The sequence below is a fragment of the Marmota monax genome, unplaced genomic scaffold (assembly GCF_021218885.2).
Source record: "Marmota monax isolate L192 unplaced genomic scaffold, Marmota_monax_Labrador192_F-V1.1 WCK01_AAM20220418_F8-fsc00026, whole genome shotgun sequence".
In the NCBI taxonomy this organism is placed as follows: Eukaryota; Metazoa; Chordata; class Mammalia; order Rodentia; family Sciuridae; genus Marmota; species Marmota monax.
The window spans coordinates 14,188,338-14,210,155 of NW_026693108.1; positions in this window are offsets into that span (position 1 = coordinate 14,188,338).

Genomic DNA, 21,818 nt, shown 5'->3' on the forward strand with positions numbered 1-21,818 from the left:
TAAATGTTATTGCTTTCAGTATTGATACCCTCAACTCTTCATCTTATCTCTCTAAAATAAATTAGTTCTTCATTTCTCAACAACCGATGGAAGTAATGTAAATCCAAAAAGCAGCAATTATGCAAAAACTGAAGTCAAAACCATTTTCTTTTTTCCCCCTCTCTAACAGCTTGTAAGCATAATTAATCAAATCAAGCTTCCCTCTTGTCGTGGAGAGCTGTAATTTAAAAAACCAAATTACAGCATCTTTGCAGCGGCACATATAAAGTATATTAAGAAAACATGTATATGAAGTAGGAGCTTATTCCTGATGATAAATTAGATTTTATTAAACCGACTCCATATCCTGAACTAATATTCATGTTATGTTTACTGCCCAGGGAAGGGGAAATCTTATTGTTTGAATTTTGAGCGACTCAAAATGTATACAACAAATTAAAATATTTTTCTGTGTCACAATAAGTCAAAAAACCCCAAAATTAATAAACACCCACTGTTCAGGAATAAGCTCAAACAAATCCAATATATTATTTTAATGACTTTACTATAGCCGCTTTTAAACATCCTCATCTCACATAGGTAAATTAAAAGGCAGCGTTAAAAATTAGCATTATTTGTAGTGTTTCAAAATATCACAATTAGGATATTACCAACTTCTAGTGAGAAGACTTTTTTTCCATTTTTCAAAGAATCATTAATAATTACTCCCATCATCTGCAGAAATGGATGGATATTGTTCTATATTATGAAGGTAAGATTATGTCTATGTGTCCCAATAATTGCTCAAGGTTAGGAATGCAGGAAAAATACAAGTATAGAAATATTAATAATGCCAACAGTAAGTAACTTGCCCTCCAAGACAGGCTATTAGAGAGAACACTTGGTTTCATGAAACATATTTGAAATCCCTCCACATAGAGGTTAACCAAAATGCCATGGCTGACTACCACTCTTTCCTTTATGATTATTCCCCTCTGGATTATAATGCCATTCAGCCATCCACTGGGTGTACGAACGTTTTATTTTAACACTGGTAGAAAGCTGTCTGCATCGCCTTTGTGTTGATCTGCATCAAGGTTGCCTGTCTATTTGGCACCCAATCCAGGAACAGTTCCAGATAAGGCACTTCCAGCAGCAGCTTGGTATAAATGATGGGGACAAAAATTATTAGTTGAAGTCAAGATTCCTTATCATCTAGAGTCCAGTTTTATAGGGAGGTAAATATATTTTCTCTTAAAAGTAAAGAGCTAATTTATTTGAGTTAAGCACTTCCTGATAGCAATCCTGGAACACAAAAAGACGCTGTCAACATGCACACAGAAGCGGGAAGGGCATTTATGCAGAGCAAGCAGAGAAACTGACTCACAAGGCTGGCACCTTCACCAGCATCAGCGAGATTCCTCTGGCTCTCACTGAAAGGGCACTTTCACTCAGGGACAGTGTCTGACACCCTCATATGGCTACTTGGAGGAAAAATAATTTGGACTAATTTTAACTAAGGGAGAATAGCAAACCATGAATGGGATAACAATTCACATGAAAGCAACAAACAAATCTTGACAAGATTCTATGTATTTCATGTATAATCGTGTTGGACACATGTGCGTTACAGTTATAAATAACAAATAATTGTTGTTTCGTATAGCCATTTCTTTTTTTTTTTTTTAGTTCCAGGGACTGAACTCAGGGGCACTCCACCACTGAGCCACATCCCCAGCCCTATTTTGTATTTTATTTAGAGACAGGGTCTCACTGAGTTGCTAAGTGCCTCACTGTTGCTGAGGCTGGCTTTTGAACTAGCAGTCCTCCTGCCTCAGCCTCCCAAGCCACTGGGATTTTAGGTGTGCGCCACTGTGCCCAGGGTTTATATAGCCATTTCTGAGAATATTAAACTGTTAGTGAGTGACTTGGTGCTAGATTCTAAAATTACTTACATGTTATTTATATAAATAATGTAAGTAACTTACATTATTTTCATTTCCATGTTAGATATTCTCTATGCAAAATATATGTATCTACACAGTACAATCTGTACAGATCCTGTAGCAGAAATTATATAATTTGTGCAAACACAGAGCTGTCTAAAACTATGAGAAGAATAAGGCAAGTTAGAAAATCCCATAAATGATGTATTTTTATGTTCTTTGCATTTTGAAAATAATTTGCTTTAAAGTATATTGCCTTTCAGGATTACAAATACTAAAATATTCATGAAATGCCTTAAAACTAAATGTTTACTTAAGGAATAAATATGGACTTTTCAGGAATATTTATAAGTATAGCAAGCAAAAATGAATGATAATATTTGACAACCAAGTTTATCACTGTCAATAGTGTTCCCATGAATAATTTTTCCAAATAAAAAAGTCATTAGATTTTTCCATCCACAGTAAGGCCTAGGAACACAATATCCACAGTGCAGAATTGGGAATTAATTTCAGAGGAATTATTAGATACCTCTGATCTTTTCATAAATAAATACATGTAGAAGGATGTAAACAAGGAAAATTCAGAGCAAGAAAATCATTAGAAAACTGTCCAGCAGTGCTTCTCATGGAGGTGAGCTTTGAAACCTTCCAAATTCTATGTGTTGTTTTGTCTCCCTTTCCCGTCACAAGTTCACGGTGTCTTCCAGTCATATCCAGCTCCAAAAATAAACACCTCTTTGCACTCCTACCAACATCTATCATTCCTATTAACTAAGACAGATCTCCATTAGATGGTCACTTGATTAAACATTGACACTAATGTGTAACAAATAATTCAATGCTCCCTAGGTCTAGTCACATTTTAGATGAAAACAAAAAAAGGAATTTTAGATAAAATAAATGTTGAATCAAAAAATTGGGGAGAAAATATTTAGAAGCAGAGGAGACTCTGGTGTCCTTTGCTGTTTATTCTAAATGAAAATCTACCCTACCCTCATAATAAATAAACCACCAAGGAATGTAATTTCTCAAAGACTAACATGGTAACATAAGGGTCCATCAAAATGAAATCTGCATAGGTCAAACACATGAACCAAAGTTAAATACATTTAAAAGCTGCAAGATCCTATTTCAAGTTAAATCTCCTTAGTTCTAGTCATTACAACCCTTAGGTTAAAAAAAAAAAAAAAAATCATCCCAAACAAAGGGAAAATATATGGTCAAAATAAATACAAAACTCCCCACTCAAGCTTTTCACAGATTTATTCATATATTTCATCTTCATCTTATTTCCTCAGATCTCAGATGTCCTTCCTATCCATATATGCCTATGTTCCTCTAATTCTACCCTTGCCCAGAATGTGCATTCTTCTTGGTTAGATTCTTTGTTTGCCTTAAGGACAGGGATTCCTCTTGCCTCCTCTTACAGCTGGCTGCAGAATACCTCGCACAATATTTGTTACAGTGATGAAAGCACTTTCAGTTGAATAGTGGGTTAACCACCTAGCACAAATGGCTATCCCCTTACCTTTCCCACAAAATTAGATTGGAAATAACACTTTGCAGCCCACAAAATCAGGACCCAGAAAAATGACAGTGGGCCCAGGCTTCTAAGGTCCTGATAGGTTTAAGCGTCTCAGTTCTATGAAAGTCAACTTGGATCTTGCTTTCCAAGTCCTGTGAGTATTCTATTCACAAAATCTGTTTAAATAAAGTTCAAATTTCTAGAGAAGGTTAGGTGCTAAAATTTATGTGAAATATTAATTTAAAATCACATTTTCACTGAATTACTATGTTACTTTAAATGCTAAAAATTTCCAATTCATTGTCCTAGATTAGGGGTCAGAAAGCTTTTCCTATAAAGGGCCATATAAACATTGTAGCCTATGCAGTCTCTAGAACAACTATGCCACTCTATCATTGTAGCACAAACATAAACAATATGTAAATGAAGGGCCATAGCTGTATTCCAATAAAATTTCATTTATAAAATCAGATAGCAGGCCAGATTAAGTCTGAGGGTCATGGTTTGCAAATCTTTGTTCTAAAATAAAAGTATAGAAATAAAGACCCTTAGACAAGGAGTGACACTATAAATCATCTAGTTTAGCAAAATTTTCCAAATCATAATAACATGAAACAATTATTATAATTTGGTGAATACATTTAAATGATTAAATTTTTGAAATAAAAGGAAGAGAGAAGAAAGATTTCACAAAACAGAAATAGCTTCTATTAACATTTTAGTGTTTCTAGTAATTAAATAAATTATAATATAAATATTATATATAAACCTATAAATTTCATATCTATTCAACATTGGTCCACATGTTTGACATATAAAGCTCAAATATATAAGCCTCATATATTTTATATTATATATATAACTTTCTGCCAAGTAACTGCCATACTACATACATGATTTTGTAAAGTATTTATCTATTTTACAGCTTTTTATAAGTATTTACCAATGTCTGTAAATAACCTTCAAGAATATTTTAAGAGGGTATGTAATTTTGTTAACATCACCTGCATATGTCATAATTTATATAATCAGTTCTTTTTACTAGGCATTTTTTCAGTTGATAAAAAGATCTTAGATAGTCAACATATATTCATCTTTTCTAAATTTGTTTTCTGGAAAAAAAAAAAAGAATAATCTCTTCCAGTGATTTTAAACATTCTGGCAATGTTACCTACCTAGTGAGATTTCTTCATCTTATAATCTGAATGTTTTAGTTTTCTGGTCTGTGTTATCCCATTACCACTTTCCTTCCAAATATCAATAGCAGTGATTCTCCTTTAGAGACCTATGGATGCCATTCTGTTAAGTGCTTCACGGGTTTCTGGTAGCCTTCATGCTAAAGTGCAAATCTCTAGCTTGGCTCTCAAGTCCTTTCTTACTCTGGACTTGCTGTTTCTACAACTTACCTGTTTGTGCTCCACCCAACACAAAGACGGCCTGTTCCTTAATTTGACTGCTTTTTTCACTCTCTCTCTCTTGTCCTGAATGAATGCCCACCATAATCTGTTCCACTGAGAGCCATTTTCTCTAAGAAAGGTGACTTTACACATCCTTCAAGACTTCGCTCAGGTGCCATCATCCATAGGAAGCCCTTGATCACCTGGATCAAATGCCACTTCCTGAAGTTTCTTCTCTATCAAATTCCTTATAACATGACACACATATTTACTCCTGTTTCTGCCATGTGCAAGATATTTTGACACTAAGAAACAGTAAAGAGGACACATGCAATCCTATTTTCATGGAGTTTTATATTGTAAATTCACATTAAATTGTTTTATTTTCATTGCTGCTTTATTTGGATAACTCGGATGACAGATTGTAAATTCCATAGACCCTGAGACTGTTTTGTCTTTAAATTCCCAGTATCTGGATTAAAGCTTGGAACTCAGTAGTTCAACCCACAAAGAGAAATAGTCCAAAGAAACATGACAACACTGCTAGCTTCTTTCCCTAGGGTAAAATATTAAGAAACAATTACTGGTTGGTCTCCTGGTAGGGGGGGTGAGGCACAGACACCCGAGTCTCCTCAATTTGTCGTTGAGCCAGAGGGGAGGAGCCGGGCCGCCGCCAGCGCCCGGAGCAGGCCCAGCGGCTCGCCAGCGTGACCCCAATTGGAGAGGGGGCTGAGCGGAGCCGCGACCCGCACCCGCAAGGTGGGCAGACCCGCGACCCAGTGGTACATGGGCGTGGTAGGAGGGACACGGCTGAGCCGCCGTTCGCGCTTGCAAGGTAAAAAGACCTGTGACAGCCAGGCGGGTCAGGCCCAGGGGCCTGCCAGTGTGGTACACACGTCACCCCAACTGGAGTAGGGGCAGAGCAGATCCTTCTCCCACGCCCGGATCAGGCCCTGCCGGTGTGGTGGTCACGTGACCCCAATTGGAGTGGGGGCGGAGCGGAACCGCCACCCGTGCCCGCAGGGTGAGCAGACCTGTGACCAACCTGCAGATCAGGCCCAGGGGTCCGCAGGCGTGGTAGGAGGGGCAGGGCAGATCCGCCGCACACGCCTCCAAGGTAGGCAGACCTGCAACAGACCGGCGGATCAGGCCCAGGAGCCTGCCGGCGTGGTACACACACCACCCTAATTGGAGTAGGGGCAGAGCAGAGTCGCCGCCCGTGCCAGGAACAGGCCCAGCGTCCTGCAGGCGGGGTAGTCACGACACCCCAATTGGAGTAGGGGCAGAGCAGAGCCACCACCCGTGCCCGAAAGGTGGGCAGATCTGCGACCGACCAGTGGGACAGGCCCAGTGGCCTGCTGGTACAACAGACACATCACCCCATTTGGAGTAGGGGCAGAGTAGAGCCGCCGCCTGCGCCTGCAGGGTAGGCTAACCTGCAACCGACCAGCGGATCAGGCCCGGTGGCCTGCCGGCGTGGTACACTCCTCACCCCAATTGGAGTAGGGGCAGAACAGAGCCGCCTCCAGCGCCCAGAACAGGCCCAGTGACCTGCCGGCGTGGTAGCCACGACACCCCAATTGGAATAAGGAGAGAGCAGAGCCGCCGCCCGCGCCTGCAGGAAAGATACGCAAGCAGTATGAAAAGACAAGGAAAGAAAGGACCACAAGCAATGCAGGTCAACGCAACTTTAGAAGAGGTAACAGCTGCAGCAGATGGAATGTCAGATAAAGAATTCAGGATATACATGCTTCAGACGATCTGGAGTATCAAGGAAGACATTAAACAGCAAAATCAGACAATGAAAGATCACTTCAACAATGAATTACGCAAAGAAATCCAGGAAGCAAAGGATCAACTATACAGGGAGATAGAGGTTATAAAAAACAAACAAACAGAAATCCTAGAAATGCAGGAAGCAATAAACCAACTTAAAAACTCAATGGAGAATACTACCAGCAGAGTAGAACACTTAGAAGACAGAACATCAGACAATGAAGACAAAGTATTTCAACTGGAAAAGAACATAGACAGCTCAGCAAGACTGTTAAGAAACCATGAGCAGAACATCCAAGAAATATGGGATAACATTAAGAGACCAAACTTAAGAGTCATTGGGATACAGGAAGGTACAGAGCTCCAAACCAAAGGAATGAGCAGTCTATTCAATGAAATAATACGAGAAAACTTCCCAGACTTGAAGAATGAGACAGAATCCCAAATCCTAGAAGCCTACAGGACACCGAATGTGCAAAATCATAAGAGATCCACACCTAGACACATTATAATGAAGATGCCCAACATACAGAATAAGGAGAGAATTTTAAAAGCTACAAGAGAAAGGAAGCAGATTATATTTAGGGGTAAGCCAATCAGGATAACAGCTGATCTTTCAACACAGACTCTGAAAGCTAGAAGATCCTGGAATAACATATTTCAAACACTGAAAGAAAATGGGTTCCAACCAAGAATTGTGTATCCAGCGAAATGAAGCTTCAGGATGGAAGATGAAATTAAAACCTTCCACGATAAACAAAAGTTTAAAGAATTCGCAGCTAGAAAACCATCTCTTCAAAACATCCTCGGCAAAACATTATAGGAAGAGGAAATGGAAAATAACAATGAAAACCAACAGTGGGAGGTAGGACGGTAAAGGGGGGGAAAATAATCAAAGAGGAAAACAAACCATATTTAGTAACAGAAATAAACAAATATGGCTGGAAGAACAACCCATATCTCAATAATAACCCTAAATGTCAATGGCTTAAACTCACCAATTAAGAGACACAGGCTAGTAGAATGGATCACAAAACAAGACCCAACAATATGCTGCCTACAGGAGACGCATTTGATAGGAAAAGACATACATAGGCTGAAGCTGAAAGGTTGGGAAAAATCATATCACTCATATGGACTTCGGTAACAAGCAGGAGTGTCCATACTCATATCAAATAAAATAGATTTCAAGCCAAAGTTAATCAAAAGGGATAAAGAGGGACACTACATACTGCTTAAGGGAACCATACACCAACAAGACATAACAATCATAAATATTTATGCCCCAAACAATGGTGCAGCTATGTTCATCAAACAAACTCTTCTCAAGTTCAAGAGTCTAATAGACCACCATACCATAATCATGGGAGACTTCAACATACCTCTCTCGCCACTGGACAGATCTTCCAAACAAAAGTTGAATAAGGAAACTATAGAACTCAATAACACTATTAATAACCTAGACCTAATTGACATATATAGAGTATACCACCCAACATCAAGCAGTTACACTTTTTTCTCAGCAGCACATGGATCCTTCTCAAAAATAGATCATATATTATGTCACAGGGCAACTCTTAGACAATATAAAGGAGTAGAGATAATACCATGCATCTTATCTGATCATAATGGAATGAAACTGAAAATCAACGATAAAAGAAGGAAGGAAAAAGCATACATCACTTGGAGAATGAACAATAGGTTACTGAATGATCAATGGGTTATAGAAGATATCAAGGAGGAAATTAAAAAATTCTTAGAGATAAATGAAAACACAGACACAACATATCGGAATCTATGGGACACATTGAAAGCAGTTCTAAGAGGAAAATTCATTGCTTGGAGTTCATTCCTTAAAAAAAGAAAAAACCAACAAATAAATGATCTCATACTTCATCTGAAAATCCTTGAAAAAGAAGAGCAAAACAACAGCAAAAGAAGTAGAAGGCAAGAAATAATTAAAATCAGAGCTGAAATTAATGAAATCGAAACAAAAGAAACAATTGAAAAAATTGACAAAACTAAAAGTTGGTTCTTTGAAAAAATAAACAAAATCGACAGACCCTTAGCGATGCTAGCGAAGAGAAGAAGAGAAAGAACTCAAATTACTAGCATACGGGATGAAAAAGGCAATATCACAACAGACACTTCAGAAATACAGAAGATAATCAAAAACTATTTTGAATCCTTATACTCCAATAAATTAGAAGATAGTGAAGGCATAGATAAATTTCTTAAGTCATATGATCTGCCCAGATTGAGTCAGGAGGATATAGAAAACCTAAACAGACCAATATCAATTGAGGAAATAGAAGAAACCATCAAAAGACTACCAACTAAGAAAAGCCCAGGACCGGATGGGTATACAGCAGAATTTTACAAAACCTTTAAAGAAGAACTAATACCAATACTTTTCAAGCTACTTCAGGAAATAGAAAAAGAGGGAGAACTTCCAAATTCATTCTATGAGGCCAACATCACCCTGATACCTAAACCAGGCAAAGACACTTCAAAGAAAGAAAACTACAGACCAATATCTCTAATGAACCTAGATGCAAAAATCCTCAACAAAATTCTGGCGAATCGGATACAAAAACATATCAAAAAAATTGTACACCATGATCAAGTAGGATTCATCCCTGGGATGCAAGGCTGGTTCAATATACGGAAATCAATAAATGTTATTCACCACATCAATAGACTTAAAAATAAGAACCATATGATCATCTCGATAGATGCGGAAAAAGCATTCGACAAAGTACAGCATCCCTTTATGTTCAAAACTCTAGAAAAACTAGGGATAACAGGAACATACCTCAATATTGTAAAAGCAATCTATGCTAAGCCTCAGGCTAGCATCATTCTGAATGGAGAAAAACTGAAGGCATTCCCTCTAAAATCTGGAACAAGACAGGGATGCCCTCTCTCTCCACTTCTCTTCAACATAGTTCTCGAAACACTGGCCAGAGCAATTAGACAGAAGAAAGAGATTAAAGGCATAAAAATACGAAAAGAAGAACTTAAATTACCACTATTTGCAGATGATATGATTCTATACCTAGCAGACCCAAAAGGCTCTACAAAGAAACTATTAGAGCTAATAAATGAATTCAGCAAAGTGGCAGGATATAAAATCAACACGCATAAATCAAAGGCATTCCTGTATATCAGCGACAAATCCTCTGAAATGGAAATGAGGACAACCACTCCATTCAAAATATCTTCAAAAAAAATAAAATACTTGGGAATCAACCTAAAAAAAGAGGTGAAAGACTTATACAATGAAAACTACACAACCCTAAAGAGAGAAATAGAAGAAGATCTTAGAAGATGGAAAAATATACCCTGTTCATGGATAGGCAGAACTAACATCATCAAAATGGCGATATTACCAAAAGTTCTCTATAGGTTTAATGCAATGCCAATCAAAATCCCAACGGCATTTCTTGTAGAAATAGAGAAAGCAATCATGAAATTCATATGGAAAAATAAAAGACCCAGAATAGCAAAAACAATGCTAAGCAGGAAGTGTGAATCAGGCGGTATAGCGATACCAGACTTCAAACTATACTACAGAGCAATAGTAACAAAAACAGCATGGTACTGGTACCAAAACAGGCGGGTGGACCAATGGTACAGAATAGAGGACACAGAAACCAATCCACAAAACTACAACTATCTTATATTTGATAAAGGGGCTAAAAGCATGCAATGGAGGAAGGATAGCATCTTCAACAAATGGTGCTGGGAAAACTGGAAATCCATAGGCAACAAAATGAAACTGAATCCCTTTCTCTCGCCATGCACAAAAGTGAATTCAAAATGGATCAAGGAGCTTGATATCAAATCAGAGACACGCCGTCTGATAGAAGAAAAAGTTGACTACGATCTACATTCGGTGGGGTCGGGCTCCAAATTCCTCAATAGGACACCCATAGCACAAAAGTTAATAACTAGAATCAACAAATGGGACTTACTCAAACGAAAAAGTTTTTTCTCAGCAAAAGAAACAATAAGAGAGGTAAATAGGGAGCCTATACCCTGGGAACAAATCTTTACTCCTCACACTTCAGATAGAGCCCTAATATCCAGAGTATACAAAGAACTCAAAAAATTAGACAATAAGAGAACAAACAACCCAATCAACAAATGGGCCAAGGACCTGAACAGACACTTCTCAGAGGAGGACATACAGTCAATCAACAAGTACATGAAAAAATGCTCACCATCTCTAGCAGTCAGAGAAATGCAAATCAAAACCACCCTAAGATACCATCTCACTCCAGTAAGATTGGCAGCCATTAGGAAGTCAAACAACAACAAGTGCTGGCGAGGATGTGGGGAAAAGGGTACACTTGTACATTGCTGGTGGGACTGCAGATTGGTGCAGCCAATTTGGAAAGCAGTATGGAGATTTCTTGGAAAGCTGGGAATGGAGCCACCATTTGACCCAGCTATTCCCCTTCTTGGTCTATTCCCTAAAGACCTAAAAAGAGCATGCTACAGGGACACTGCTACATCGATGTTCATAGCAGCACAGTTCACAATAGCAAGACTGTGGAACCAACCTAGATGCCCTTCAATAGACGAATGGATAAAAAAAATGTGGCATTTATACACAATGGAGTATTACTCTGCATTAAAAAAATGACAAAATCATAGAATTTACAGGGAAATGGATGGCATTAGAGCAGATTATGCTAAGTGAAGCTAGCCAATCCCTAAAAAACAAATGCCAAATGTCTTCTTTGATATAAGGAGAGTAACTAAGATCAGAGTAGGGATGAAGAGCAGGAGAAGAAGATTAACATTTAACAGGGATGAGAGGTGGGAGGGAAAGGGAGAGAGAAGGGAAATTGCATGGTAATGGAAGGAGACCCTCAGGGTTATACAGTGGAGGGGGTAGAGAGAGAGGAGGGGAGGGGAGGGGAACGGTGGGGAGGGGGGAGGCGGGAGGATGGGAAAGGCAGCGGAGCACAACAGACACTAGTATGGCAATATGTAAATCAATGGATGTGTAACTGATGTGATTCTGCAATCTGTGTATGGGGTGAAGGTGGGAGTTCATAACCCACTTGAATCAAAGTGTGGAATATGATATGTCAAGAAATTTGTAATGTTTTGAACAACCCACAATAAAAAATTAAAAAAAAAAAGAAAGAAACAATTACTAAAACCAGGTAGTTGGATGAATTAAGAATGCTTAAACTTCTACCTAACTTGAGAAATTAATTATTTCAAAATATATTTTTCTTTGCTATTTGTAAATTTACGGGTTGAAAGGACATATTGCTTTTCCTTGTCTCTAATAGGTGTTAGTAATCTCCACTTTTTTCCCTGCACTATAGAATTTCTTCCACGTCTTTCCTGGTGTTTGGTAGAAATAAAATCTGCTCGACCAAGAAGAGGTACACAGTTTCACTTCTGCTGAGCTGTTACTCCCTGCCCTTAAAATAGGCAGAGGACACAAAGGTCAGACACAATAACCTCATTCCTTGTGATGGGTCAACTAATATCTATAAAGTTGAAATGAAGTTCAGTAATAAAAAATTTTTCCAATTGCTGTAGAACAATTTGGGTGCTGCTTCATCTTGGTTTCAGTAGCAGTCTATCAGAAATGTCTCGGGGTTCAAAGAAGTGCACAGGAAGAGGGCATGGCATTCGGCCTCAGAGGACCTTTGATGAAATAACATACATAAACCCCAGTGTTTGATCTAAGAAGTAGTGTTCTTGGTCAGTGAGTCTAGGTGAAAACTGACCTTATAATATTCTTCTTAGCAGAAAGCCTTTTAGCTACTTGTAATGATAAATTGTTTTGCCTTCTAACCATTTGCCTCTCCCATCTTCCAGTTCCACCATCTCCTTTCTCTTATGATATACTTTGTGTGTTCACATGCAAAACCACTCTCATCTGGATGCACACGTCTCTGCTTACTTCATTTGAAACTCTCTATTTCCTTTCTATTAAAAATCCTAAACTCTTAGCACTTATGCACAGAAACAATGAATCCATAACACAATCACTAGGTAGGTTTAAATCCCTACACTCAAACCTAACAAAGTTGAGCATTTCAGTACAGAGAAACTACTAAAAAGGTTTTTGAGTAAGAATTCAGAGTTCAGCTTTGGTTCAATAAATTTAGAAGATATAATATTTTTTTCCCCTGAGAAAAAAATCACATCTCACCAGCTGTAATAAAAGTTAATCATTTCCCTGTTCTAATCCAGAGGTTTTTTTTTCATGGAAGAGGCAAAATACCTGGTTTCGCTAAGCAATTTTCATACAAAATAGCATATGAAAATTGCTTGGAGAAACCAGGTATTTTGGTTTTCAGGAAATGTTTAGGCTTTTATTCATTCAGGCTAAAGTTCTGGTATATTTGGTGTATATTCCCTGCCAGGCATTGCAGGGAACAGAATAAGCTGAATCAGCACTACTTGGTTGCCAGTAGCTCCTCTGCCAGGAGGTGACATCATGAATGCCAAGAGAAATGATGAACCTGGCTATGGGAGTACAAATGAGGACATGAGCCTTGAACACGGACAGAATCTGAAATACCTTCATCTGGGGCATGACTTTTGCCTGGATGCTCAAAAATGTCTCCAAATGAGGGAGACATTTATTTAGAAGAAAGAGCATTGGTCAGGGTAGGGAGTTAGCAAGGCAAAGAGGAATTCCCCCCCCACACACACACACACATCAGCCCCTCAAGGAAGGAACAGGATGAGAGTTAAATCTGGCAATTCAAGCTTGGGCCCCATCATGATGTGCTTGAACACCAAAGAGCTTTCTTACTTTAACCTGCACTTCAGGAAGAAACTACTAAAGGTTTTTGAGTAAGAATTCAGAGTTCACCTTTGGTTCAATAAATTTAGAAGATATAATATTTTTTCCCCTGAGAAGAGTGGCCAGGAAGGAAGACAGGCAAAATACAGAAAAAATGTAGAAGTAGAAGAGAAGGAAGCTGTGAGAGCCACTTCTATCTTTACAATAAAATAAGAGTCACTGCAGAGAACAAGTGGATAGGGATGAAGCTAGGAACTTATGCAGAAAGGGAAAGGTTCATTCAAAAGACTGGAACATCTATTAGAAATAAATGAAATAATAAAGAAGGTTTAAAAAAAAAAAGTAGTTGGAAATAGTTTAAAAAGTAAATAGGGACCATGATGTGACACAGCAGATGTGACTTAGCAGTTAACAATATCTAATAATATAATAGCTAAATAATTTAATACAGTGAGCTATGGAAATGCAACTTCAACTGGTTTGAGACATGATCCCACAAGCATGCTGGGAAGGTGACTACAGCAGCAGTACTAGAGAGGGAGAAGAGAGAAACTGGTGACAACCAGAGAGGCTTATAGGCTAATGCAGTAAGCTGAGTCAGAGACGAGACTATCCAATGAGCTGTGTTAATAAATCACCACATCAATTCAGAAAATGGGGAAGAGCAAATCTAACAAAATTAGGGGAAATGTTCCCAGTAAAACATGTGAATGAAATTATGTAACTCTAAAAGGGATTTCATATTATAAAAGAGATGTGAGTTGGAAAATTGGAAACTACTCAAATCTATTCACTCACAGTAGGCATAAAGTGAATATCGGGGTAACATAATCATGGTTTCATCCATTTAAAGACATCTTAACAGCCATCGCAATATAAAATCATTTTTGTAAATTTTACAACATACAAAAATAGCCTGGAAAATGTTGGTATTTCCTAAACCCTGGGAACTTTTTGCAGCAGCTTTTCTCTCCATTGTTATACAGTTCACAGTATGCAGACAACCATCAGCTGCCCACAGCCTCCTGGAGAGTTGTCTGGGGGTATCTAAGAAAAAAAAAAAAAAGCTATTCCAAGAACTCCCAAATCACAAAGATTCAATGTAAAGTCAGAAGTTCTAGGAGTTGATCATTCCTCTAGGGAAAAGTGGATATGATTCCCTTTAATACTATATATTTTAAGAAATCACAAACCCATTGGAAAAATCCTTTTAAGAATATAGAATATAAATAGGACTCTGCAGGACAGGGGCATTCAGAGCAGCACCATCCAGTGGAATCTTCTGCAATCATGGAAAAATTCTGTTTTCATTACCCAAATCAGAAGCCACTAGCCACGTGTGCCTACTGCGTGCGCACTTGAAATGTGACTAGCATGATTTTGGAACTTAATTTTGATTTTTATTTAATTTTAATAGCTACATATGGTCAGTGACTCCTGGATTGAGGGCTCTGGACTGGAGTATGGGCACGTGCTGGGAAACCCTATCCCAAACATTCGGTAACAACAGAGTAGTCTATTAACATGCCTCGCTGAAAAGACACAGACCCTCTGTTAGCCACCCCTTAGAGGAAGCCAAAGGCCTCCTGCCTATGTCACTACACTCCCTCTCCACTGACAATTCGCAAACAAGACTATGATGGCTCCCACGTCCAACTCAGGTCAGCAGCTCATACAAGACATCAAGACATCCTCGTTAGTGTGCACTAATGATTTCTATTTGATACTTACCAGACACTAAAACTGTCCATAGAACAAAAAGTATAAACACAATGTTCAATAAAATCTGGCAGGCTTTTAATAAGACACGTGGGAACATACTAATCCAGATTTCCGTAGGCAGATACTTCATGAAAGGTTAATCAAAGTGCTGGGCAATGTGGGAACATCTGCATCAGGCTCAGCATTTTTTTTTTTTTTTTGAGAGAGAGAGCTCAACATCTGTAGAGAGGCCAGGATTGCTCCATGGGGAGAACCCTGAGCCTTAAAACAGAAAGATTTGCAACTGCATCAACTGTGGTTATGTTAACACTGCTTCTCCTCAGCAACCACTTCTAAATCACAATGACAGGGGGAAAGAAAAGGAAAACATCTGCGCTCTGATATTTAATATTTTCCTTTAAAAAGACTTAAGAGATGAGTGTGAACTACTCTATCATAAAGAAATGGCATTGCTATTAATAATGAAAAGGGAAAATGTGATATTACTGCCATCAAATTAAAAAGCTTAGCATTTTCATTCTATTAGAGATAGCCTATTTAAAAGGTGCAAAATACCTAGCTATAGGCATCTGGTGGAACAGCTGGGAAGTAAAGCCTGTTCATTGATCATCTTCTTGTGATTGTTACCACGACCCTCATTTTAACCACACACTATTTTAAAAAACTAATCATAAAATTTCAGTGGCTTTGCTTCTTGCTATGACTTCTTTAAAATAACTCTCGCTTCAGTCACACAGGGAAATTTTAAATCATAGAGAATTACAGCAATGCTACTGAGGGTTAGGAAGGTTTCCATCACACGCCTGCATGTTACACTGTATTTATATGAACACATTCTCCCCATTCAGGAAAAAAGCCCATTTTCATCACCAGCAGCCACATTCTTATTATCTAAAACATACAGCACATAACATCAAGAGTATTTTTAAACAACCTGAAAAAGTAAAGTCACTCTACAAATTTTCAAAGATTAAAAAAAAAAATGTGCTTTATTTTATGTAGGTATGCAAGCTTATAATTGTAGCCTTTTTCACAAAACTGTAATTTGAATACTATTTCCAGCAATTCCTTTACCAATCTATATTGTGCTACTTAATCTATCTCCTCTGGGATAAGAAAATGACTTTTTCTTCTTATAATTTGAGGTATTTCTTGTAAACTAAGAAATAACACTATAATAACTCCGCCATACTGAATTATTCCTTTATATCACACATTACTAATATAAATGTGCAGATGTGCTGCCTGAAATATGAAAAGAGAACCAAAGACACCTATGTAGAAACTCCTCTGAAATTAACCTCCATGTTGTATTAGTAACAAACAGTGATCATAATAAAAGTTCCTTAAATAACATTCACATTCGAGTAATGAATATAAGTAATTTTCTATATGGACTTCTCTCTCTATGGAATCTTGCCTAGAGACAAAAAGGAACAAATGCTAAATACAGCCTTACCAAATCTATCTGAGCTTAAAAACCCAAGAAACACAATGCCATTCCCCTAGACATGGATAGCCCACTATTGGCTCTCTGTGCCACAATGGATCTGTGTATCTGGAACTATAATTTAAAGATACTGCCACCACCATGCAACTCCAAGGCTCCCGAAAATGCAAGGTGAGAACAGAACACTACAACTAACATCCACTCTCACCCCAATATAGTGCTCTCTCTCTACCCAAAATAGTCCCTGAAAGGGTGGTCACTGTACATACCAAAGTGTTAGGTCATGAGCCCTATCAATGACCCTCACTCTGAGCTTCCAAAACGGGGTATAAGATCATAGGTCAAATCTAAGAGCCCCAGTAATAGAGCAGAAAACCTTCAGTAGCCAGCTCTGACCTTCAGAAAATGTTAGTAAAACTGATATTATATTCTGAAGGAATACCAAAACATTATTAAAATCTCAAAAACTACATCAGGTGGATAAGCTTCTAACTGAATCTATTTTTAAACAATTTGACAAGTTGCTCTTGCTCTATTTCAGGATAAAATTATCATTTCATAAATATCTATATTATTCTTTTTTTCAACAATAAAACCTTGATTTGAGCGTGGGGGTATCATACCTTCTAAATAGCTCTATAGTCTCTCATTTCCAAAGAGAAACTACAGAAGTCATTATCAATGAAGATCATCATCCATTAACTATAAAATAAGTCTGTGACTCAAAAAATTAGAATCTGACAGTATATAAAAGCAGAGAAAACATGTTCAGCATAAATAATTTCATCTAATAAATGTTTAAAATAATTTAGAATTTTCATAATAAAATTAGAAATCATTTGAAATGAAACAAATGGAAAACTTGTCCTTTTTGTATTGAATAATTTGGAGGAAGGTTAAACTTATTCTAATGATCATGCTACTTATTCAACAAGTTGAAGTGTCTACAGTGGAATAAATTTTGGGGAACAGAGGTCACATCTCTGGGTCCCCAGTGCCCACACAGTGCCTGGCACAGTAGCAAGCTCAATAAACACTTGTCAGACTCCCAGTGGTTTTGTGTTTTCTGTGGGGTTTTTTTTATTTTTTTGTTTTGTTCTGTTTTTCAGCTAAAGTACTGTATGTTTTTAACAGAACTTTAGTCAAATAAAATCAATAATTTAAAAACACATCTATTTTTTATATAGATTAAAAATACCCTTAATTAACAAAATGGTTTGTTTTTAATAAAGTGCTTTTAATTTAAATAGCTATTTTTAATAGCAAAGTTTGGATAAACATGGTACCCCACGTTATTCCACTGCCTAGGGAATTAAAAATTGAAATTGCTTCACTAAAACTTACCTTGTTAAAATAATCAGATTACCATTGTTTTTCAGGTGGAGATTAATACAAAGAGTAAAATTAATTAAATTAATATCAAAGAGTCAAAATCAACTATTACTTTAAAGCATTACAAACCTTCAAATAGAAATATATATACATATAAATATATGTGTGCATGCCTATATGTATGTATGTGTGGATACAGGTGGAAAGATATATGATCATTGAAGATAATTTATAACTTATTATTTATCTTCAAAAGTCATATACATTTGCACTATATTCCAGTATGTCCTAAATTCATAATCAGAAAATACTATTCTCCAATACTATGATAAAAGTGTTCTATGGGACGGGAATTATCACATACTTCAAAAACAACACGCTCCTAGATATTACAACATCAGAAGTCAAGCTTTTCCAAACACATTTCATCACAGAGAATCTTTTGTAGCACAACTCCTGGCGTCTTACAATACAGCGTTCCATGGAACACCAATTTGACAAATGAGACGAAGGCATGCACTCAATAAGTACTGGATGAAATGAACAAGAATGTGCTTTTGCCAAAAAACAATCATTAGCATCTTCCTGGATGGTGAATCAGATCACTGTTTTGTATTGATTTCATTGGAATGGAATCCTGCCTACATGAGCTTTTCAAAATCAATCATGTTTTTGTTTTTATTTTGCTAGCAGCACTTATTTTCCAGTTTTAGTTCAATAAAGGAAGCTTCATCATAGCAAAAAGCAGTATTTCGATAACTCTTCATATAATTAGATAAAAAGTCTGATCTTCTGAGAATATAATTTTAAATCAATATATTTATCTTATTCAATTGTCAGAAACATCAATATTTTTATTAATCAAAATCTTATTTTCAAGCAGATTTCAAATAACTCAATATTCCAATAACTCAATATTCCCCCAACACGTAGTTCATACTCAAAACGATAACAGTTTCTACCCTACCTCAAACCTGGATCAAACCAGGGATATTGAGAACTCGGGGTGCTTCTTTCTAGCTCCTAACACAACTGCCAATGCTGTCAGCAACCATGTCACTATAATACCAAGGCCAGCAGCATCTAGCCCTCATACTTTTTTCATTGGCCTTTTATTTATTTATTTATTGAGCATCTACTATATGGAGATTGTTCTGGGCTCTGGGGATGCAGTAGCAAATGAAACACACTGTGTAAGGGGGAGGCAGAAAATAAAATACATAAGTAAAATATGCAGCATGTTACATTAGAAAGTTCTAAAGGTAAAAGAAAAATAGGTAGGGTAGAAGAATACAAATGTCAGAGTAAGAATTTGGAATCTTCTCAAGAGTGGTCAAAAAGGGCCTCATCAAAAAAAAAAAGTGACTTCTGAATAAGAAATGAGAAAGAAAACAAACCAAGTGAATTGCCCAGGGAAGAGCGTTATTTAGCACATAATAAGGCCCTGGGGTAAAAAGCCTATAGGAAGACCTGTGATGTGGCAGGTGTGGCTAGAGCTAGGAGGACAAGGTGATTGTGGCAATAGATGAAATCATAGAGGTGACAATCAGCCACGTCAGGTGGAGCTACACAGGTCATTGTAAGGACTGTAGCTTTTCTCTAAGGGAGATGGGAAGCCATGATGGTTCTGAGTTGAGAAACGAAATGCTCTGGCTTCAGTCTTAATGGAATGACTCTGGCTGCTGTATTGGAAACACAATTCGAGAGCGGAAGGAAAGCTAACTCCCAGGCCATGTCCTTTCTGTCCAGGAAAGAGATGATGGGAGCTCTGACCAAAGCTATGGCAGCAAGATGCATCAAAAATCAGAATAACTCCAAAGGGTGAGACATTCTTGATGACACCCTCTTAGTGTGACAAATGCCTAGAATACTAAATCCACTGAGGAAATCATTCACCCTGCCACAGTGCCCTATTTACGTATTTCTGCTACCCGGTTGGATACAAATCTTCTGTCCTTTCAGGTTTCCTTGCTCATACCCCCTGTCTAGAAAACCCATTATCACCAGGATCCAATCAGTCACCAGCCCTGGACGGGCTGCCTTATCTCTGGGCCCCTACTATGATGGGCTGACAGGCCCATGCTGGGTTTCTGGATCCCAGGTCCCTTCCAGACTTGGAGGAAGACAGGGGAACTGTCTTGGGAAGCAGCAGGAGCACAATCAAATGACACCCTCTGAAAGTTCACTGCCCACAGAGACAGCTAGGCAGAGGAGGTCCCTCTTCCCTCCTCCCAGGACTTCTCAGAGGAGGAGCCTTCCTTGCAGCTCTGGGAGGAGCACCACGTGCTAAGTATGCACAGCAGCCAAGCACTTGTGGTGTTCTCCTCTGTCTCCTTCTGAAGCCGTAACACATCATTTCAGCCAGCACCACATCTTGCGTCTTCCCTTGCTTCTCTTTCTCCAAACCTCACCAGGGTCTGCACCTCACAGATAAAGCCTTCGCACTTGATCTTTGCCCAGACTCTGCCTTCTTGGAAAATATGAATCCAAAATATCTTTCCAAGCTGTGGCTTGCTTCTTGTCTTCATGGCATCTGCCATACTGGAACTCTTCATTTTTTTATATAGCTAAAAGAATTCTCTTCAATCGTGTCTAGATGCCTTGCCTTGATTAGAAAGGTGTCCTAAATCATTATTTTAATATATGAACAAAGAATTTTCCTCTAGAATTTTTTTTAATTTAGGATTTTTGCTTACCTAAAATTAATTTTGCATGCATGTGAAGTAGTACTATCCATTTCTTGTGAGTTTTTATTCATTAAATAAATCATCCTTTTCAAATATTTGCTTTACCACACTCCAACTACACTAAGATCTTTTCAGGGACTCACTCTAGGCTACAAGTCTGTTTATCTTTGCTCTGCTCCACACTATGTGATGTTATTGCAGCTGATGTAGAGTATGTTTCCATATCTGGTAAGAAAAATGACTCTTCAATATCCTTCTTTTCCATATTTTAATTTTCTCTCAGATATTCATTTTTCCTAACCTTGGATTTTTTTTCATTCAACTCCAAAAGTAACTTGATATTCTAAATGAAATTGCATTGAGTTTATATATCACAAGAATACTAGTACTTTTATTTACTTATATCTTGTTTTATATCCTTCAATACTATTTTATAATTTTCTTCATCTAAATCCTATGATTCTCTTGTTGAAATTAAACTTAAGCAGTGTACATGTTTTGTCATTCTTGTGACTGAAATGCCTTTCCTACTTCCATCTCTCTGTGTCTATCAATTAAATAACCAGACTCTTTTATAAAGTTCCCTCATCAAATCTACTTGTGTTTATCAGCCTCTCTTAGGGATTCTAGGTACACAGAAATATCTCCAGGAAGAAGTTGACCTTGCCTTTTCTATATTTACATTTCTAGCTATTCTTTTATTTTCTGTTTTTCATTTACTTCAACCTATAAAACAACATTAAATAATAATAGTAACAGAAAGTAACTTTTTCTCTATCCTGATTTCATAGAAATGAATTGAGTATTTTATGATTTAGGGTGATGTTTGTCATTGGTTTTAGCAAATAGTCTTAAACATACTGAAATATTTTCCTTTCATTTCCATTTTACTTAGAATTTTTATTAGGGATAACTACTACATTTATCAAATGCATTTTCAATGAACAATGGATTTTTTCCTTTAATTTATATTAATAGATTTCATGATATCAAGTTCTTTCTTATGTCCTTAGAATTGCTCCTCGGTGGTCATAGTGCATATTTTCAAATATATCACTGCATTTTGAAAAATCTAGTCCAAAATATGTTTTCTTTTTAAAAAATAACTATCTGAATATATTATAGAAAACAGAAACCAATAATTTACAATAAGTAGTTGAGGAAAATTATAATACAAATTACAATAAATTCATATGTGTATATTTATAACAAAG